This window comes from Dreissena polymorpha, chromosome 8 (genome assembly GCF_020536995.1).
Source record: "Dreissena polymorpha isolate Duluth1 chromosome 8, UMN_Dpol_1.0, whole genome shotgun sequence".
Taxonomy (NCBI): Eukaryota; Metazoa; Mollusca; class Bivalvia; order Myida; family Dreissenidae; genus Dreissena; species Dreissena polymorpha.
The window spans coordinates 74635708-74656458 of record NC_068362.1 but is presented as its reverse complement, the minus strand read 5'-3'; the positions used below and the strand labels follow the sequence as shown (position 1 = coordinate 74656458).

The 20751-nt window shown below is 34.9% G+C and overlaps 1 long non-coding RNA gene across 1 annotated transcript; it reads left to right on the top strand.

Annotated features, from left to right (window-relative positions):
- The first annotated feature begins 8359 nt into the window (after nucleotides 1–8359).
- Nucleotides 8360–18787, top strand: LOC127840916 (uncharacterized). Its single transcript, XR_008030630.1, has 4 exons — nucleotides 8360–8458; nucleotides 11775–14432; nucleotides 16564–16687; nucleotides 17737–18787. It is a non-coding gene; the product is annotated as an uncharacterized LOC127840916 (long non-coding RNA).
- The last annotated feature ends 1964 nt before the right edge of the window (nucleotides 18788–20751 follow it).

The following is a 20751-nucleotide window of genomic DNA, read 5'->3' as shown; positions in this document are numbered from 1 at the left end:
CCTCGTTTAGCAACAAGCAGGATCGATCCTCGGTCAATTACGGTGGCTGCTAATCTCTCGTCAACACAGTCCCCGGCTTCGAAGCAATCTTCTACAGGACAGTATCGTATAGCCGGAGAAAGATCCACGCTTATCACAGAACCGTCATATTCCAGCATGAGCACCGTATTGGGATGCTTTATTTCTGCCGACTTCAGAATTACCTGTTCAGAATCGCTAACTGACGGCAATGTAAGGCCACCGCCATAAAATTCGATATCTGTTTCCGGATTATAAAGCGCGTCTTTGAACTCATGTTGGGACTTGGCAATCTTCTTGATGGATTCTAGGACAAATGTACCAAATAAGTCACGCTTTTCGTAATCCAATGAGCCCTGCTGAAAACATGTCAGGTAGTCATCGACCACATACTTTCCCCACTTTATTTTCAGATCATCGTCTTGTAACTTTATCTGTACTAAACCAGGTCCACTGTAAATAGCTCCTTTAAAAGAAACGTCTGGCTCCTTATTGATATGAATTGCCCCTGGTTTGGAAAGCTCTTTGATTACAACAAGGAAATCGAATTCATCTATTTCGTTGATTTTTGTTCCTTCAAAATAACTTCCCACTTTTAGTATCTCCGACACAGTAAAACGAGGCTCAAGTTCCCTGACTTTTTCCAAGATAACATACACGCTTCTGTACACGACCTCTGCTATCTGCTCGGCCCTCTCTGAGATTATATTCCTTCGAAGTGACAACACCTTTTGTTCCACTAGATGTGAAAATGATTCTTCACTGCTGCTTGACCCTTTCGAATCGTTCAGTAACGTAGCGGCCATGTTAACATTGAATCAGTTAGCACTAACTGTAAAATGTCTCTAGATTATATAGAGAACCTAGATAAGATGTTAATCCGAAGTTTTTATTTTGATATATAATCAAAACCCTATGGTGTGGATACTCATTATAATTGTTACAAGCTGAAGTTAAGTCCTTTTCGAACTAGACAGACGATATAGGGTATTAACGATCACAGTTTATCACGACAGCAGAGTAAATAACAAACGGTGAGCTCGGATATAAAACACTAAACAAAGGGCTGTTATTCAACGCGTGCATAAACCTAAATTAAATAAAGAAGAACAGCGGTTTGTGTACCACATAGAAAATTAATCACCCGTGGATGAGTAAAAATAATATCCTCTTGTTACTCAAGTCAGTGGTGTAATCGAGTAAACAGTCCACAAAAGTTCACATTCACAAATACCTCCAGAGTCGATCGAAAATGACATAAGTCCAATTTTGAGAAAATATTGAATTACGTGCTGTTCGATGGGAGTGACGATATGCATGTAAATGCAAAACGCAAACCCAAATAATCGGTTTTGCCTTTTCGGACGACTTTTAGTGTCTTAAGCAGACGACAGCTGTAAACAGTGAGACAAAAATCGTCATGTACAGGTATCAATTTCTAGTTAAGTCACGATGTTTAAAGGGATTTTTCAATATGTTTGAGCTATATATACGTGTTCATATTGTGAGAGCGATGGTCCATAGATATATGTATGTATAGGGTTTCACATCACATTAACATTATGTCAGTTATATTGTGATGCCCAGCTCATTAGTGATGGAGGAAGACCCATTTACTGAACTGACCACCACAGCTCATTCAATCATCTTGGTAGAACTACCAATCTTCCACAAGAGAGCCAGGCGACTTCCTCTCATGATATTTCGAAACGGTCATACTGTTATTCGATTGTATACAGAGAAGGGCCTCGTGATTTAGAATCTAGAACTATAACCGTTAGGCAACAGAGGTCCGAGGGCCAGAGGTAGGATTATACATCTCGACCAAGGTGTGTAAATAAATACCTTTAATGTGCCGTGTTTGCTTGTAAAGGACCGACGTATGAGTTCATGATCGGGGAGGTTATTTTTAATCAGCATTAGGTACAATTAGCCATCTTTTACAAAACCTGGATTTATGTTGTTTGTCTTCGCCATAGTTTATTTCCCAGATAATCGTTATAGATTGTGCTAATGAATGAAATAAAATGTGAAAAATGTACAAGATATATTATATTAAAGGGCCCCTCTTAAATGTTATCTGCATCTGTACACAATTGAGTTAAGTCATTTAATATATATTAAATAGTGAGGGTTCATGAGGTTTAGGATGGTGATAATTAGCTAGTATGATTTTCAAGTCTATCAGGGTAAAACAATTATATGAAAAAATACGCTCCTCCAAAATACCATTTTCAACATCTATAATGTGTAAACAAAGGGTTCAAAAGAGAATGTAAATTAAACACGATACCACAAGTAAAGCGATAAGTCGATTAAATCCATACAATTCCCTGAATAGATTCCAAAACTGCTTCGCCAATATCTTTCGTATTCTTTCGTCGACGTCCTTAAGTCACGAATCTCGAAAAGGCGGCGTCCATTCGGAGCCTTTGTTATTGTCTATATCTTTTTCCCCTCGATATAGACGTTTCTTTAGACACTAGGTAATTGGTGTTATCGCAAAGTTAAATTATTCCTTTTAATTTATAAAAACCTAGTTGCAGACGACATATCTAAATTTGGCGACAAAAGGGTTAAATTCTTACACGTTAATGTAAACATTGTTTACACTTTCATTGTATCTAAATGTGCAATTGAGTTATCGTTTAACCCGTTACTCCATATAAAGTATACACCTATATAACACATATGTAGTTTATTGTTTGTTTACTTGAGGTTTAACCCCGTTTTCAACAATTGTTATTATATATCGCGCCGACAGTTCACTTACCCATGATCCCTGGGTTTCAAACCAGTACTAGGCAAGGGAAAAGTGCATTGACCAAGGCCATTACACGGCGTAGGCGGGAATCGAATCCTGGTCTTCCGGGTGAGAGTCCGGCGCCTTAACCACTCGGTAACGGAAGACCATTATGTTGCAATAGGCTGCAGAAGCCGTTGTGGCAAACTGTGAACATGCTTTAAACAAGCAATTTCTTCCTTTGCCACATTATTTTCTTGCCAACTGCATGATGAAATTTTAATAGTCGATGATTGTTCTGGTACTTTTTCATTTAGGATGGGTCAGACTATTCCAAAAGGGATAATGTGTAAAAATGTTTTGTTCAGTCTTGAAAATCACGATATTCTATAGGTTTTGCGTTTGTATACTACTTTCTATAGAAATGAACTGCTGTTTATGTCAAACGTGTGCCAAAATACACGGATTAAACAAATATAAATACAACTTAAAGTAAGAGTATTTTCCTTTTAATCCAATAAGTAGTTGATGGAAATAATCTTAAACGACGGCCGACTGGACGGACGCCTTGGGCGATATATATAATATGTTTCTTTTAGAGGATGAAGTAGAACTCAGATTCGCGAAAAACTAAACACGAACGCTCGGTCCCTGGGTAACTGTTTGGTACCTACAGACGCATTTTTCGTTTTTTAGCAGTCGACATTTCAAAGACTAGTGGCAAAAGGAGAAACTTCACATACTTTCTCCTTTTGTCACGAGATTTTCAAGGGCTGATTATGAATTTAACAGCAAATCTGAATTGCTAGATGCAGTTTAATAGGAAAATTTCAATTTGTTTTCTGAATATTGTAAGAGGGCAAATTAATTAACTTGTTCACAGTCCCTTGAGATTGCGAACCATGATATAAGTAACTTTACGTTCACTTCCGCATTATGTCCTTAAAGCGAGTATGCACGATATTTCCAAATATTTATGAATATATAAAATGTGTAAAAAAACGTATTATACATATAATTCAATATAAATTAAAATAAAAGTTAAGAAGAACATGTGTCGAAAAATGCGAAATAAGCCAGATATTTAATTCTTAAATTGAAAATGTCTGTACAGTCGAATTCGCAAGCATGAATATCATGCATGTACGATGTGAATCTAAATTTAGCTTTACGAATAATTTGATTTTCTGCATCGATATCTATTCATACGACACACAAACACTAACTTCGATCCTAATACAAACATGAATGCTTCGGTTATTGTAGGAAAATATGTACGAACTATCTTCGTCACAATCGGCTCGGGGCGCTAATTTGTCTTCGCTGCATTTTATGAAATTCGTCTTCAATGTATATTTTTTTTTGTCTATTTTGTGTTATTTTAACATATGTTTATCAATATATTACAATATAACACATATAAAAATCGTGCATACTCGCTTTAACACTGCTCTATGTCATTAGTTTAAACATATGTATTTGCATCGATTGCGAAACAAGTTCTTACAGGTTATATCAATCACTCTTGATTCCGCTTCTTGAAAACATAAGCAGTACTCGATACGAAATGTGCTTTAACCAGTCGCCACCTGTCAATCAAATTTTCCGATCAGCCAATCAGATATCGGCTTTTCACACACCCCTCAGCAACGCATAGTCTGGCCGCTATTTTGTCCGATAAACAAAGCGTGTCGTACATATGGAATGGACGTAATTGTTAAAAGTTTACACAGATTATATATCAAATGCCTGATCATTACTGTTTAATCATTACTCAAAATTTTAGGTGCTATACACACTTTATAAAGGGTCATTATTTTACCTTTATTGCTTGAACATCCGAACGAGTTATGAGAAAACAAACACAATGCATTGTTTGACCACAACAGTTGTGTGTTTTATAAAATGTGTTAAATCATTTGATGCACAATATTATTAAGCTGTTTGGACAACATAATAATTGCCACACGTGCTTATTAATAATCTCAGCGTAATTGTCAATAATTAGTAAATAACAGTATGTTGCGCGGGTCTCAGAATGGAAGAACTTTTAGGCATTGGTATGTACTGTACACAAGAAAAGATTACTATTTAATTACTTGAATGATTTCCAATTATATACTTATTTTCTGTGAGTCATAAACAAGGGAAATCATTATAAATTGTAAACTTAAATATTGTTTTAAATAAAGTAAAACAACTAAAAGGTGATTTCAATGCGGCTTAGCCAGCTGTCAGAGGGGGTTATCACGTGATAGTCAAGATGGCGACGTCCTTGCCGAGATAGTTATTTTTCACTGTTGTATACCCTTTATTTCTTTTGTATATTTTTTAAATGACGCTCACTTTCCAGCCATATCAGAAAACATGTGATTAGCTTTTATTTCGTATTACATTTTCCTTATTATATCGACTTTACTCCCCGCAAATTTTCGAAGCGGAGCTTTAATTAGGTCATCCCGCTAAGAAATTTCGCAGCGAGTAAAGTAGAGATAAAGAGCGAATATGAACACGAAATAAACGCTTTCTTGCATTTAAACGATAAAAACAAGTAATAAAGGGTATAAAATGTCTAAATACCTGCCTCGGCATGAACGTCGCCATCTTGACTATCACGTGATAACCCCCTCTGAGCTTTAGCGACTTCAGGTGTAAAATGTACGGCTTATAATACAACAACAACAACATTTCTCATACAACATATATTGATACGGGGAGAAATGTTCACATTGCAATGAACATATAAGGTCCATCTTGTTATAAATAAACAAATGCATACTATGCTTAATATATTCCATTCGAATGATCGTGAACAGCACCGCAATACCAACATTTCATTTTTGATAGTGAGATGCAAATGGTTCGCATAACAACCATGAAATAAAATGCATATCAGACTATCTGTTAATGAAAACACGAAGTTAGGCCTATATTTAATTATGGTTACAATTAAAATTTAATTTATATCTAAATAAAAAGAATCGGTGTCTTTAAAAAAATACAATAGCAAAGATCTAAACATTTTTAATAAACAAAAAAAACTGATGATAAAGATGTGTCATTGGCATTTGATAAAACTATTTTCAAAAAAATTAATTCTATATGAATAGCCATCGGATTCACTGTAAGGCTGTTTAAAACAAGTTCAATATCAATATGAAATTAATGCTCATTTTTACAACGGATTTTTATTCAAATCCCTATAATATGTATACGAAACGTTTCTTATAGACAGTCTGTCGTTTACTCATTAATTTTGATTACGCCATTTCTCTCTAAAGCATTTATGATTGTAATAAAGTTTTTCAAAGCAGTTAAGTGTGCTTCTTTAACAATTTATGTTGTAGAAAATACCATGACACATCGTTACAAATATAGTATTCCACTCGCCTAAACCGCTATTATTGCGATCTGCTTGTCGGATTTTTTTAATTACTAGACCACTTGAATATGTGGGCGGAGCGATCTTTAATTTGGCGACTGGTCAATTGTAAAACCTTTCAAAGGTTGACCCCGCTCATCAAGGGATTCGCACAAACGACATTCGGATCCGGAATCCGACGCTCTAGCCCTAGAATTGTGTCCTATATGTCATTTTAAAGAAACTAAAAATGAATCATTTTGAGTAGGTTCCCTTTCCGTTAGAATGCTTTCAAAATATGTTTGTTTGGATGACTAAATGGAGACAAGCACAATACACAGATTCATTAAATGGTAAAGACTCGTCGGATTTTGGCACATCAAGAGCTTCTTTTAATTATTATGAATTAGTTCCCTTTCCGTTATGATCTATGTCATTTCAAAATATGTTGATGTGGCAAAGGGAGAGAAGCACACTAAATATCTTAATCAAATGGTCGAACGGTTATTTACCTTTATGATATTAAGACTTGCGATAACTCCTTAACTCTGTACGGAATTCTAAGACAGCTTAATTATTTCGGTTATATTACGGCTGTCAGTGCACCTATAAATACTCTTGGTATTTTCTCATCAGTACTTATAATACGCTTTTACAACCAATGTTTTTCAGTGGTATGAGACGAATAAATCATGTCACATTGACTTCATCAAGTGTCGAAAAGAATATTGGCCGAGACGTGGTTCGAAAGCAAGGCCGCTATATTTTAATTCGGACTCGCTAACGATTGACAGCAACTCTGTTTTGTTATTGTTTATGATGATGTCATCGTCATCGTCTTCGTTGTTGTTTTTGTTCATATAGGGGAAGAAGGACATCGTCAACTGGATCAAATTCCTACAATACAACATATATCAAACACGTGTCTTTCCCGCCAGGTCAGTGAAACACCAATCTAACTCTCACTCTAACGTAGATAAGTATTACACTGTGCAATTGATATGTAAGCTGGTCACTTAGTAAGTGATTTAGTTTTCAATAAACTTCATGTATCAGGATAAGCACAATTTGTCTGAATTGTCTGAAGTAGAAGAATGTATCATTGCTTTCGAAAATTTATTCAGAACACCAGAAAAAGGTTTTTTTCCACTGTTATTAAAAAATATTAACCCTATGTTGTTGGTACTCCTTTGAATCGTTTCGATGAAACAGATCTTATGAGCATCAACAACAAAGAAATTAATGAACAATGTGCATGTAAATACCTCATTTAAAATCCGTTAACTTATCTTACCTTTTGCCCAGATTGGTAAACACGTCGTTCAGAGACGTTCTGTTCTCTTTTTATTTGATCCTATTTACCAAATAATGCTAATAAATCGGAAAAAAAGGAGATTATTATTATTAAGCTAAACCTCATGTTGTTGATACTCATTGGACTCGTCTCGACGTGACAAATCTAATGAGCACCAACAACACAGGATGTAAATAACAATGTGCATGTAAAGTCCTCGAAAAATCCTGTATGGCATTATGAATATAAGTAAGCATATATTACAAATTAACGTGACTCAATATATCGTCGTTCTTGATTAAAAATTACGTAACTTGTGGTTCTTAATTGTTATCTTTTATATTGGCCTTCACTATATGCATATAATCCATTTAATCCAGAGACCTACGTGAAAACCCATCTTTTTTATGAATCTGAATAACAGCTTTTCATTCATGTTTAAAAAGCGAAAGCAGAGAAATATGTTGCCTGCTGATGATTTTACTATGTGCCAGTCCCAAATCTTATAAAGGTTTATAAAATTTCTACCTGAGGCATCTTTCTAAGATGCCAAGTTGCCTTGCGAATGGCTCATGGACCAGTCGTGGGCTTACACGTAACTGTCTGCAACACATCAGTCTCTCTTGGGCTTAAAATACTCCCTGGCAAGCAATCTGGAATGACAAAGATCATTTGAATGCAAAGTAATAGTAGTACGCTATTATAAATTTTTCTAATGGAATAATCTTATAATGAGAAAATTTGGCAAACTGTTAAATGGCACTATTTAATACGGACGCTTAAATCCATGACAATGTGTGCAATTTAACTCAAATCTCGATTTGCTGCAGATGCCTTAATTGTACAGTAATTCTGTCGGTAAAATTATAGTAAAACTAGTATGGAATATGTGAACAAATGATAAAATACCATGTATCCGCTAATGTTTCCACAATGTTCCTCTCTTTTCAGCAACCGCTAGAAATACCTCTAGAGCCAGCAAAATTTCACAAACCAGACATTCGCATGTTCACATCATACTGATGAGTTAGAGAGTGTAAAGGTCATCACCTCTACATGATTATGTGCTTTATAGCCATACATTTATGTCTAATATCATTGGATAGTTCAGTTTAAATTCTAATCCTCAAAATTCATATAAAATATTGCAATTTCATAATATTTATGAAATCGACCTGGCCGATGCGCATAGTTCGTCTATTTATTGGACGCTGGTTCCGAAGTGACTGGCCTAACGTTCCTGGCTCATTCACTTTACGCAAGCGCTGACATTCCACCTGGAATTGCCTCTCTGCTCTCTGTTTTATTAAAAAATATAACAAGTCTAATACACCATTTACAAAACAGTAAGTGCCTTTAAAGGGATCTTTTCACGCTTTGGTAAATTGACAAAATTGAAAAAAGTTGTTTCAGATTCGTAAGTTTTCGTTTTAGTTATGATATTTGTGAGGAAACAGTAATACTGAACATTAACCATGCTCTAATATAGCCATTATATGCATCTTTTGACGATTTTAAAACCTAAAAATTATAAAGCGTTGCAACGCGAAACGATTGAATAATTTGGAGAGTTCTGTTTTTGTCGTTAAATTTTGTGAAACTACGAAGATTGCTTATATAAGGTATAAAATACATCAAGAATGTGTACTCGGCGAAATAGCTCAGTAGGCTAAAGCGTTTTTACTTCAGGACTCTGGCAGGACTCTAGGGGTCACTGGTTCGAAACCTGCTCCGGGCAATGTTCTTTTCCTTTTTTTATTTTTTTTCTTGATTTTTTACTAGAGCTTTTATGATCCAATGTTTACATTTATCAAAATAAAGCATTTAATGAATAAGTTAAAAAAATGCCAAAATCTGTGAAAAGGCCCCTTTAAAGTGTCTGTAAAATATGTTTGTTTTATTATTGTAGGAACGAAGAGGAATTTCTCATGACGAGCAATTTCTAGTTTTCCAATAATGGTTTAAACACTCTTTACTTAGTTCATTGAAAGTACATTTAAGCAATACAATACAAACATACATATTATTTACGAACATTATGCTAGGCAGGTAGAATTGCAGTATTGCTTAACATAAAGTCTGTAAAATACAATTGGACAGAATTGAGACGGAAGCTCGAGGCTTATACTATGTCTCTCTTCTGTCAGCTAGAAGCGCTGATGAAATGGTGTAAACAACCAAACGTATACCAACTCTTTAAAGACATGTCAAAATTACGAACAATATATTACTGTGATAGGTAATTGTATACCGTGAAGAAAAATAATATAAGTTATAATACAAATAGTATAACAGAGTAATGTAGATAGCATAAAAGCTATATATTGAGAAAGAAATATAAGGAAGTGAAAGAGTGGAGTTTCAGAATAAGAGAACAAGTGAAGATGCGGTGAGCCGGGGCATCGTTAGCAGAATATGGTTTGTTCCTGAGATAGAGTTGGGTTAGAATTTATGACTATCTCGGATGAAAGACTGAACATGTTTGAATTTAATGAGTTTACTTCATATGATCCGTCTTTAATACCGAAAAGACGTAGTTGCAAAGTTATGGGCTGGAAACTGGACAGATAGTCGAAAAGAATAACTCTTTTTTTTCTGTATAGATTGTTAAATTGAAGAAAAAGTGATATGTATCTTCAATCGCACCACATTGACAATATGACCTTTGTACAATATTTGTCGGGTTCAAATGTTCATTGAAACTTCTACAATGCATTCGTAAACGCGCATGTAGAACAGTAGACGTAATGTTGGGGAGTTATTTTTTTTATCTTTGTTAAGATTTGCTTTGAAAGCAGATTGACAAGGAGCCGTTCATACAGATATCCGTTAGATTGTTCCATAAGTTTATAGTTGATGGTAGGAAAGATCGTGTAAAATGTTGTGATTTGCATTGAATTCTGCGAATATTGTTAGAATTACGAAGAGGATAAACCGATCTTTCACCCACGCTAGAGGGAATCCGTGTGCACAAATATGGGGATGATAGTGAAATAAACAGATTATAAAAGTGGGTTAGTTTATGTCTTGTTCTCCTATTTTTTAATGGTTCGAGAGCAGTTTCATTATATAGGTTTTGCAAAGATGCCAAAGCTGTTCCTCCGCTGATTATACTTGCTGCTTCCTGTTGAATCTTTTCGGGTTCTATTTCATCTTGTGTATTAATGTTTTCCCAGACTATATAATCGTATTCAAGAATTGGTCTACTAAATGTTGTGTATATCGATAGAAGGGACTTTTTGTTGGGCGTAAACTTAATCGTTCGCATTAGATTGATTATTTGCCATGCTTTCTTTTTGATTGATTCAATGTGGTCATGTCAGGAACATGTATCACAAAAAGGTTAAGCCTAGATGCTTGTGAGACGAAACCTCAGTGATTTGGCAGTCATTTAGAAAAAGAGGGGGATGGATTGGGCGGTTGATTTTTCTAGATAATTAAGGATTCGGCTATGGATGGATTGAATGAAACCAATCACTTATCAGTTCAGGAATGAATTTTTGCAAGATAAGAGTTGAGATGATTAGCCGCAACAACAGGATTGTCGACGATGATATACAACGTGTTGTCGACTGCAAATAGGCGAATTGGACAATGAATATATCGTACAATGTCAAATATATATATATATAAGAAAGAGGAGGGGCCCTTATATAGACGCTTGAGGGACACCAACATTTATGGATAATGGGTCAGATTGGCAGCCAGAGATTACAACACACTGGGTCCTCTCGTGTAGGTAGTCTTTTAACCAAGAAGATTGCACGAGGTACCACTTTGTCGGAGCTTGTGAACAAGTCCTTCGTGCAATACTCTGTCAAAGGCCTCATAAATATCGCAAAAACGGCTCGAACCTCTTTACCTTTGTCAAGGGTTTTACAAAAGGAGTGGTATACAGAGACCAATTGGTTGACAGAGGAATCTTTTGTAATAAAGCCTGATTAAAATGAGTTTATAAATTCAATAGCCCTTAAATGGTTCAAATAAATGTGTGGAGAATTCTCTTAAGACATTTACTTAAAACACTTAAAAGGGAGATCGGTCTATAATTTCCAACATCCTGATGATCAGACTTTTTGTGAAGTGCACAAACAATTGCTTCTTTTCAGCTACGTGGGACCCTACCATTACTGATAGAAACATTGAAAAGATTTTGTAGTGGACAAAATCTGGCTCTTGGGAATGTAGGTTGTGCATATGCGTACTGGGTGTAGTTAAAGTAGATTGAGATTGGAAGTAGGAATTAAGAATATTCGCTTTATCAAGGGGTGACTCATATATGGTACCATTATGAATTAAGGGAGGCAATGCGTTCTGTGATGTGTTTTTATTTGTGATTTTTATTTTTTATTTTCCAGAAGTCGGATGATAAGCGAGATGATGGGCGAGATAATCGAAGTGCACTTTTTTTAGCTGATCTGACAAGATTATTTACAACATTACGTTGTTGGCGAAAGATGTGCCAGTGTCGGTCTAAATTGGTAGCCTTGGCTTTTTTTGTATGCTCGTTTGCGGCGTCGGATTTCCTTGTGAATATTTTAGGTAGCCATGGAGGATCAGCTGTTCTTATTGTAACTATTTTGTGTGGGATTGTAGTTTCGCAGAAACATATAAGTTGACGTGTGAAATTTGAGGTATATATGTCAATATTATTATCGCAGCAACTGTTCCAATCCAAGTTCTGCACAACTTGCCTTAGTTTAGTGTAGTCTCCATCTTTATATCGCCAGATTTTACGTTTAAAATTAGACCTAGCTGTTCTATTGACGTTTATGACGCAGTAGACTTGACAATGAAATCTAAGTTGCTGGTTAATAAAACGTTCTCCAACCACACTTGAAGATGTTATCATAAAAAGATCAAGAATGGAATTTGAGGTTTCAGTAAAATGAGTAGGTTCTTTAATAATCTGTGTGAGATTTTACTGTAAAAGAAGGGAGTTCATTTTGATCCTGCACTGTGTTTTATTCATGTCGAAATTAAAATCACCTGTGATAACAACGTTATCAATACCGGCTAGTGAAATCGAATCGTTTATACATTCTAGAAGTTAAGGACTAGAGTTTGGTGGTCTGTATAAAGAGCCAGATAAAAGACGCCTTCCCTTGATACGTAATTTAACCCATATACATTCTAGATCGTCAATTTGTAGGTCAGGTTGCTCGATGGCAGAGTTCAGATTTTATGTATACTAGAATACCTCCATGGGGATCGTTTCTTCTATCCCGTCTGAACGGCTTATGATACGAAGGAAAAAATAAGTTGGCAGTGTCAACTGTTGAGCTGAGCCAAGTTTCAGTAAAGACTATAATATCAAAATTATTAAGATCAGCATACAGAATATCTTTCTTGGGGAGGAACTTCTGAACGTTGTTATGAACAGTTTTTAGATTATGTGTAAATGCATCAGTTATTGAAGATGGGAAATATGTACCCAAAGATGAGGAGTCGATATGAAGGGAGCTGACGCTTCCAGGATTTTGATGGACATTGCCTCCTCTAAGAAGAAGAATTGCCAGCCAGCAGACTAACTCGAACATATTCATTGGTTGAAGCCCTTTAATTTTCATAGTAAGAGAGTAGAACAAACCTATCCTAATCCTGTACACTCCTATGTCAGTGTACATCATGTAATGCCCGAGTGTAATTAATAATTGGATGAGAAAAAACTATCCTGCGCCCGACCTGAAAGAAGTGGAAGATTGAGTGGAGGAATATTGAGAAGAGAAGAATAACAAAAATTAACAATACGTTTGGTCAGGTTGATGTGTTAAAACCTCATTTGATAAATTTATATGTTGGGCATGTCTAAATGATACAAAAAGTGAAGCTTATAATTAGATGATCGCGTAGTAACATAATAGTACAATAATCTACGCAACATGGGCTTAGTACTTGGGCACACCGAAAAATGACAAGCTTTTTCAAAAGCTTGAAGTATATATGCTACTGCGGCTTCATTGGGCTTATAATTTTATTTTTATTTTCTCTGTGACAGGCGTTTCTTGTTTGATTTATTTTTTTGCAGTACATAAACAACCAAGCAATGTAATATGGAACTTTTACACCGATTATTGCTGCTTCTTCCTGTATTTGTGCGATGATGATCTGAAATATAAACTATATGATGCTATATTTTTAAATCTTTTTCTATAAAGAAGGAATGTATTTGACACTTGTTCATAGTTTCATTCCATCGTGCCTCAAAAAGTTGTAACTCTGTTGCTCTGGTATCTTCAATACCGTTGAGTAATTAAATTGTAATTAAATTGAATACGTTTTAATTCCCTTTTATTATTGTTTAATTTGAGTTACAATGCTATGAGGTTAAATTTTATTTACACTTAAATGTATTATGAATATTGCTGGGCCAAGTGTGAGGTTGAGCGCTCCTAAACCGGTTTAAGCCCCCAATGCTTTGCATTGACCGTTCCAAGGCGGTGACCCCAGCTTTATTCTTATTTGTGTTTATGTTGTTTTGTATTGTGCTGTATTGTGCTGTTTTGTACTGTTTGGGCAATCGGTCACTTGCCTTAAATAAAGGACCTACTAATTGTTTATAGTAATAATTCAATGCTACTCCAGCAGCTGGAGTTTTACTTCTTTATATTGTTAACGGTATAGTCTGTGTTTGTAAAAATGTGCATGATTTCCGCAAGCTGGAAGAATACATGTATACTAAGAGTGTGTCGATGGATTGTAGATTACAGTTTAGGCACAAGTTAGGAGTGAGTGATCGTGTAAATTGTATTTTTCCTTAATAAGAGTTTACAAATAATGTCGAGTGAAATGGATTTTGAAAAGTGCATCTAATTGAATGATTTTTATTGAAATGTGTGTAGTTGCATTTACAAAATAAAATAAAAATGGATGTGTGTGTTCACCAAAGTGTTACTATTCATTTTTCGAGCTTGTAGATTTATTATTTCGTGGATGTATTACCAGCTGACGTGGGCTTTATTGCACACCACAGTTGAAAGCAGCATTTGGACAGATATGTACAAGAATTGAGTCTGGTAAGCTCTTATAAATCATAGTAGAAAGTAGATGTTTACTATCTGGTTTGTTAAATAACTGCTTGAATATTTGACTTAGCATATGGACTTACTTACATTCAGTCAATATGACAACACAATAAGCCTAAACAAATAGGTTTACAAGCAAGATACGCTATCTAGCAGCTGAGCTTTAAAATATATGAGGGCTAGTGAGTACACGAGCTATATAAAAATAGGGTGCTGTACAACAAAAGATAAATCATCCAGCAACTGCAGTTCAAATATCTTAGTGTTATAGATAAAGTAATAGATAAATAGGTTGATGTACAAAGATAAATCATCCGGTAAGTGAGGTTAAACTTCATAAGTGCTAGAGAGAACACAGGCAGAGTACAAATAAGTTGATGAACAAAGTAAGATAACTCACCCAGTAACTGTTCCAGCTTGTGTTTGAGTGCTAGAAAACAGTCAATATATATTTAATGAACACACATGTATAACACTTACTTTTAAAACATGTATTCATTTATCATATACACCTTTAAATAACCAATAATGATTTCGAAGCCTTCATAGCCATAATTTTCAATTAATATCTGAAAAGAGAAATATTGTCGTCTGCAAACACTTTTAATTTATGAAGGCCCAAACTATTTTTATCAATATAAATTAACACAAACCTACAACTTACATGTATATCAATAATGGGTTTGTCAACAACACATGCTTTTTATAACCATTTTTAAAATCATTTGCACCTATCTCTGTTTTAGAAAACTGCAGCAGACGACTTAATTTCTTTTGTTTTTATGTACTGTACAATATCTTCCTATCAGGAGGCAATAAATAAAGGATATTACATGAATGGTCGTTTTTATTATCCGCGACGATTTTTTTTTCAGATGGTTATATTAAAAGTCTCAGTCCGTCTGTCTGTTCGTCCGTCTTTCCGTCCGAAACTTTGTCCAGATCATAACTCCAAATATATTCAATGGATTTACTTTAAACTTAGAATATGAACAGATGGCAACTAGCAGAAGTGCAGTGACCAAGAACCATAACTTCATCTGCCTTAGTTTTAAATTATCTCCCTTTATATAATTTCAAACTATTTTTTTGTCTTAAGCATAACTCAAAATCTACTGAAGATATATGAAACTTAAAATATAAACATATGTCAAGTAGGAGAAGTGCAGTGACTAAGAACCATAACTCTTTCTACCTTAGTTTTTTAATTATCTCCCTTTATTTAATTTTAAAGTAATTCGGTTGTTCGGAGCTTAACTCTAAATCTACTGAAGAGATTTTCTTTCAACTTAGAAAATAAACAGATAGCAACTAGGAGAAGTGCAGTGACCAAGAACCATAACTCTTATCTACTTTAGTTTTTTTAATTATCTCTTTTTATATAATTTCAAAGTAAATTTTTTGCCCGGAGCATAACTCTAAATATACCGAAGGGATTTACTTGAAAGTATAAATATAAACAGATGGCAACTAAGAAAAGTGCATTGAACATGAACCATAACTCTTTCGGTCATAGTTTTTCAATTATCTCCCTTTATTTAATTTCATTGTAAATTTGTATCCGTTTTGTCCGGAGCATAGCTCTAAATCTACTGAAGGGATTAACTCTTAACCAATTTATGCCTAGCGTCTAGAACAAAGGCCTTGGCAAACAGCGTAGACCCAGATGAGACGCCGCATAATTTTCTGGAAGAAATTTTCTCAATATAGAAATAAATATATCAGACATCCCTAATTTTGGAGCTAAATTGATCGAATTTAGAAGGATGGGAGAGTCCACTAGGCATAAATGGGTTAATCTACTGAACGGAATATAAATAGATGACACGGGTGAAATGTTTTACAAATATTATTCTACTCTCTAAAAAAATGTTATCATACAAACACACACATTTCGGCGGGGATTTGGCACTACTGTGACAAGCTCTTGTTGAATTTATTTAACGAGTAATCTAAATATAGATAAAAACAAGGCTTGCCGAGTTTTTGTCTTTTTTATATGACGAGTTTAATAAATTCAAACAAAATGGCAACGAATGTAAGATTCTGTTTATAACATTACCAACCAAACAAACAAATGAGCATGAAAACATTCATGTTTTCCCCTATGTATCATGGATAGGAAAGGGCGAGCTCTAAGACAGTACATCCAGTGTTGCCATACCACGTGGTCCGTGACGTCATTTTGGCTAGCACGCCAAGTAGAAAATTGTAAACATTCATCCGCTTAGAAACTTAAAATCCACGTAAGTATCTTATTATTTACTCTATTGTGACGAAATAAAGAGCAGGCCATGGGTGAAGTTGAGTACTATTCCCAGTAACATGAATATTTTACACCAGATAAGTAGTTTGGTCTATCATTCGAGGCAAATTCCTAGTTTTTACGTTGCAATACACGCAAGCACGACACGCACATTTGAAATCTTCCAAAATATCTATTTTAAATTCCTTTTTGCAGTGCACTAATATATTCAGACGTGAATAATTCCATATGAAATGTGTTTTGTCCGAAAAAATATCTTAAAACATCATCTAATGACATTTCTAATGAACACCAACAATTTGGCAAACACGACAAGCAACGAAAGTAAAGGCAAGCACGAAAAGTATATATTCGGCTAGAACGACTAGTATTTATATAAAGTGTAGAATTGGTAACTTCTATGTTGTCAAATAATATATCTCAATTAATTTAAATCTGTGTGTCCCTTGAATAATTCGTGTCTATTTACTGTCTTGTGAAATTCTATGCCCTGTCCTGTGTGCGTTCAGCCATGTATAATGTATAAAGTAACGTGTTTAAGATTTGTAAACATAACACATGAAAACAATCAGCCTTTATAAATGACAACTCAATCAAAATTCAGACAATATGTTACCTTAACTAAGACTCTTCGCCCATGAGGGGTGAAGGGTCATGAATTTAATATTTATATTACCGAGAACAGTTTTTGTTAAAACGTATAAACAAGTATGCATTTATAAGGAACATATTTGTGCGGTCAAAATAACGCTTTTTTATATATAGTTTTATAGTTTATTGTCACTTTATGACGATATACTACACTGCCTTTTCCTAAGTTGTTTTCATATACAGAAAACATGTTGACTATATATTTGGAACAATCGCAAAAGTGTCAAACATCTATCTTTTTTGTGATGCAAATAAAAAAGATAAAACATTAAATAAACAAAAGAAAAAGAATATTGTTAACACATGCATATTTAAACTACATGTATAATAAGAACGTTATTGTTTTGTTATTTTACAATATTTATTTTTCCTTTGTAGGAATCATGAGACCAAAAACCAACTCTCAAACTCGGAAAGTAAAGCAAGCGTACCCAGACGAGACGTCAGCAACACGACTGTCCAACGTGGATGTAATCTTGGATCAAACCAAAGATGAAATATTCAATAAGTGAAATATGAATACAAAAACACACATAATGTTTACTCATCACACAGTCCCAGTCGAAATGCTGTTGCATGGTAAACATTAGGAGTACGTTGGGACAGTGCGAGAAGAAGCGAGAGCAAGTTGTTACCTACTTCTAGACTTGGACTCGACATAAAAGAAATTTAATCAGATTTACTCTTTGTGTAGAATTCCTTGTTTTAGAGGGATTGCAATCAGGTAGCTTGACTTAAGATAAAACAGACATTTAAATATATATTTATTCATGTGCATTTTGTGTTTTAATTTGTCAAGTATTGTTGGTGTACATTAGAAATGACATTAGATGGTGTTTTAAGACATTTTTTTCGGACAATTTGATAAGGAATTATTCTCGTTCGCATATAGTAGTACACTGCAAAAATGAATATAAAACGGATATTTTGGAAGATTAAAAATGTGCTTGTCGGGCGTGCGTGCATTGTAACGTAAAAACTAGCAATTTGCCTCGAATAATAGACCAAACTACTATGCGCTTTATTTTGTCAAAATAGAGTAAATAATAAGATACTTACGTGGATTTGAAGTTTCTTAGCGGATGAATGTTTACAATTTTCTACTTGGCGTGCTAGCCAAAATGACGTCACGGACCACATGGTACGGCCATCCTGACATCGGTTAATTTGTACTTGCGTGTAAGAAGTAGTTCTGAAGAATCTTTCTTGTTAAAACGTGTTGATTTCCATAAATATTTCAAATATTAAACATTATAGTCGTTAAAGTATGATATTTTATTTAAAAATGATTCAACGTTGTTTATCAATAAACTATTGCATCAAAAAGTTTAAAAACGTGAGTTGATCTGGCATTATAACGTCATACCAACGTCAGCGTATTACGTGACATTGTATTGTATTGTGTATTTTAAATATCTCTAAAAAAAGTAGCAACATACTAATTAACTGCGTTTACGTTATGGAATTATTAATACTTAACAGGAACGAAGATTTTGCTCTTATTTAGCACATTCTGCCTTCTATTTGAATGTTTTCGAATTTATTCTGCTGGAAATGCATCAGAATACGTTTATATTAGGGAAATCTTTGAACTGTGTGGTGAAGAAAGTTATGCTCGAAAAGCCACTGGACTCCTGTTAATCGTATAATGTAAGGTCTGCAACCTAATTTCGAAAATGAAAGCAGTCTTATAAGTAAGTGTAACTTTTCTCGTTACTCAATTTGATAAAACATCTTTTGAGTTTTTATTCACCGACTTAAGACCGTTTTATATCCCCAGAAACGAAGTATATGTGGGCTATATTGGGTAAACCTACGTCCGTCTTTCGGTCCGTTCGTCGTTCCGGCGTCTGTAGACATAATTGTAAATATTCTTTATCTCACTGGCCTTAAAACCAATGTTGTATGCTTGCTAGAATATGTTTATCCTACCTCTAAAAAATACTTCCGGGATATATCATATGTTTTAACAGACTGCTCGACTACATCCTGTATAACCTCGATAAAATAAGCCTCAGTAGGGTTCTCTACCGCAAATTCTTTAATCGTCCTCAAACCGTCCAGCATACATAACCGGTACTCAGATTCTGTATCATAGATTTTCAGGTATGTGAGCCTTGTATTGAACACATTTTGAAGGTCACCATTTTCACAATAATCCGTCATTAAATCCACCACTTCGTCTAGACATTTGGCTACAGTTTTGTTTTCAGTTGTACAACGGATATCATGATGAATGCAGACCATCTTCAACATGTAGGACGAAAATGGTTGCTGGACGGGTATTATTTTTGCATACAGGCTTTTTATGTATTTGAGATACATGTATATCAATTTATGAACCCCGTGTATCTCATCGCGCATGAATTTAACTTCTGTCTCTGTAAATGTGATTCGGAAAGTTGTGCCTTGTTTGGCAACAAGTAGGATCGATCCTCGGTCAAGAACGGCTGCTGCTAATCTTTCGTCAACACAGTCCCCAGCTTCGAAGCAATCTTCTACACGGTCATATCGTATAGCGGAAGAAAGATCCACGCTTATCTCAGAGCCGTCATATTCCAGCACCAGCACCGTATTGGGATGGCGTACTTCTGCCGCCTTCAGAATAACCCTTTCAAAACCACTATTTGAAAGCAGTGTAAGGCCACCCCGATAGTAAAACATATTTGACCCCGGATCAAAAACTAAGTCTTTCCACTCATGCTTGGTCTTGGCAATTATCTTGATGGATTCTAGGACAAATGAACCAAACATGTTTTGACGCCATTTGTGAGTATCTCTGAGCTGCTGAAAACCTATCAGGAAGTTATCGACCACATACTTTTTCCACTTCATTTTCAGATCATCGTCTTGTAATTTTATCTGTACCATACCAGGTTCTTTAAGATATCCTTCATAATAAGGGCCTGGCATCTTATTGATGTGAATTGCCCCTGATTTGGATAGCTCTTTGATTACAACAAGGAAATCGAATTCATCTATTTTGTCTATCTTTGTTCCTTCGAAATAACTTCCCACTTTTAGTATCTCCGACACAGTAAAACGAGGCTCAAGTTCGCTGACTTTGTCCAAGATAACAATCACGCTTCTGTACACGACCTCAGCTATCTTATCGGCCCTATCTGAGATTATATTCCTTCGATCTGACAACACCCTTTGTTCCACTAGGTGTGAAAATAATTCGTCACTGCTGCTTGACCCTTTCGAATCGTTTAGTAACTTAGCGGCCATGTTCACATTCAATCAATTTTCACTAGCTGTAAAATGTCTCTAGATTATATCATCACTCTATATATGGGTCTAATTCCACAATTATTATTTTTGATTTATAATTAAAACCCTATAGTGTATTAACTCATTATAAATGTCTCGACGAGGCAATATGTTCTGATA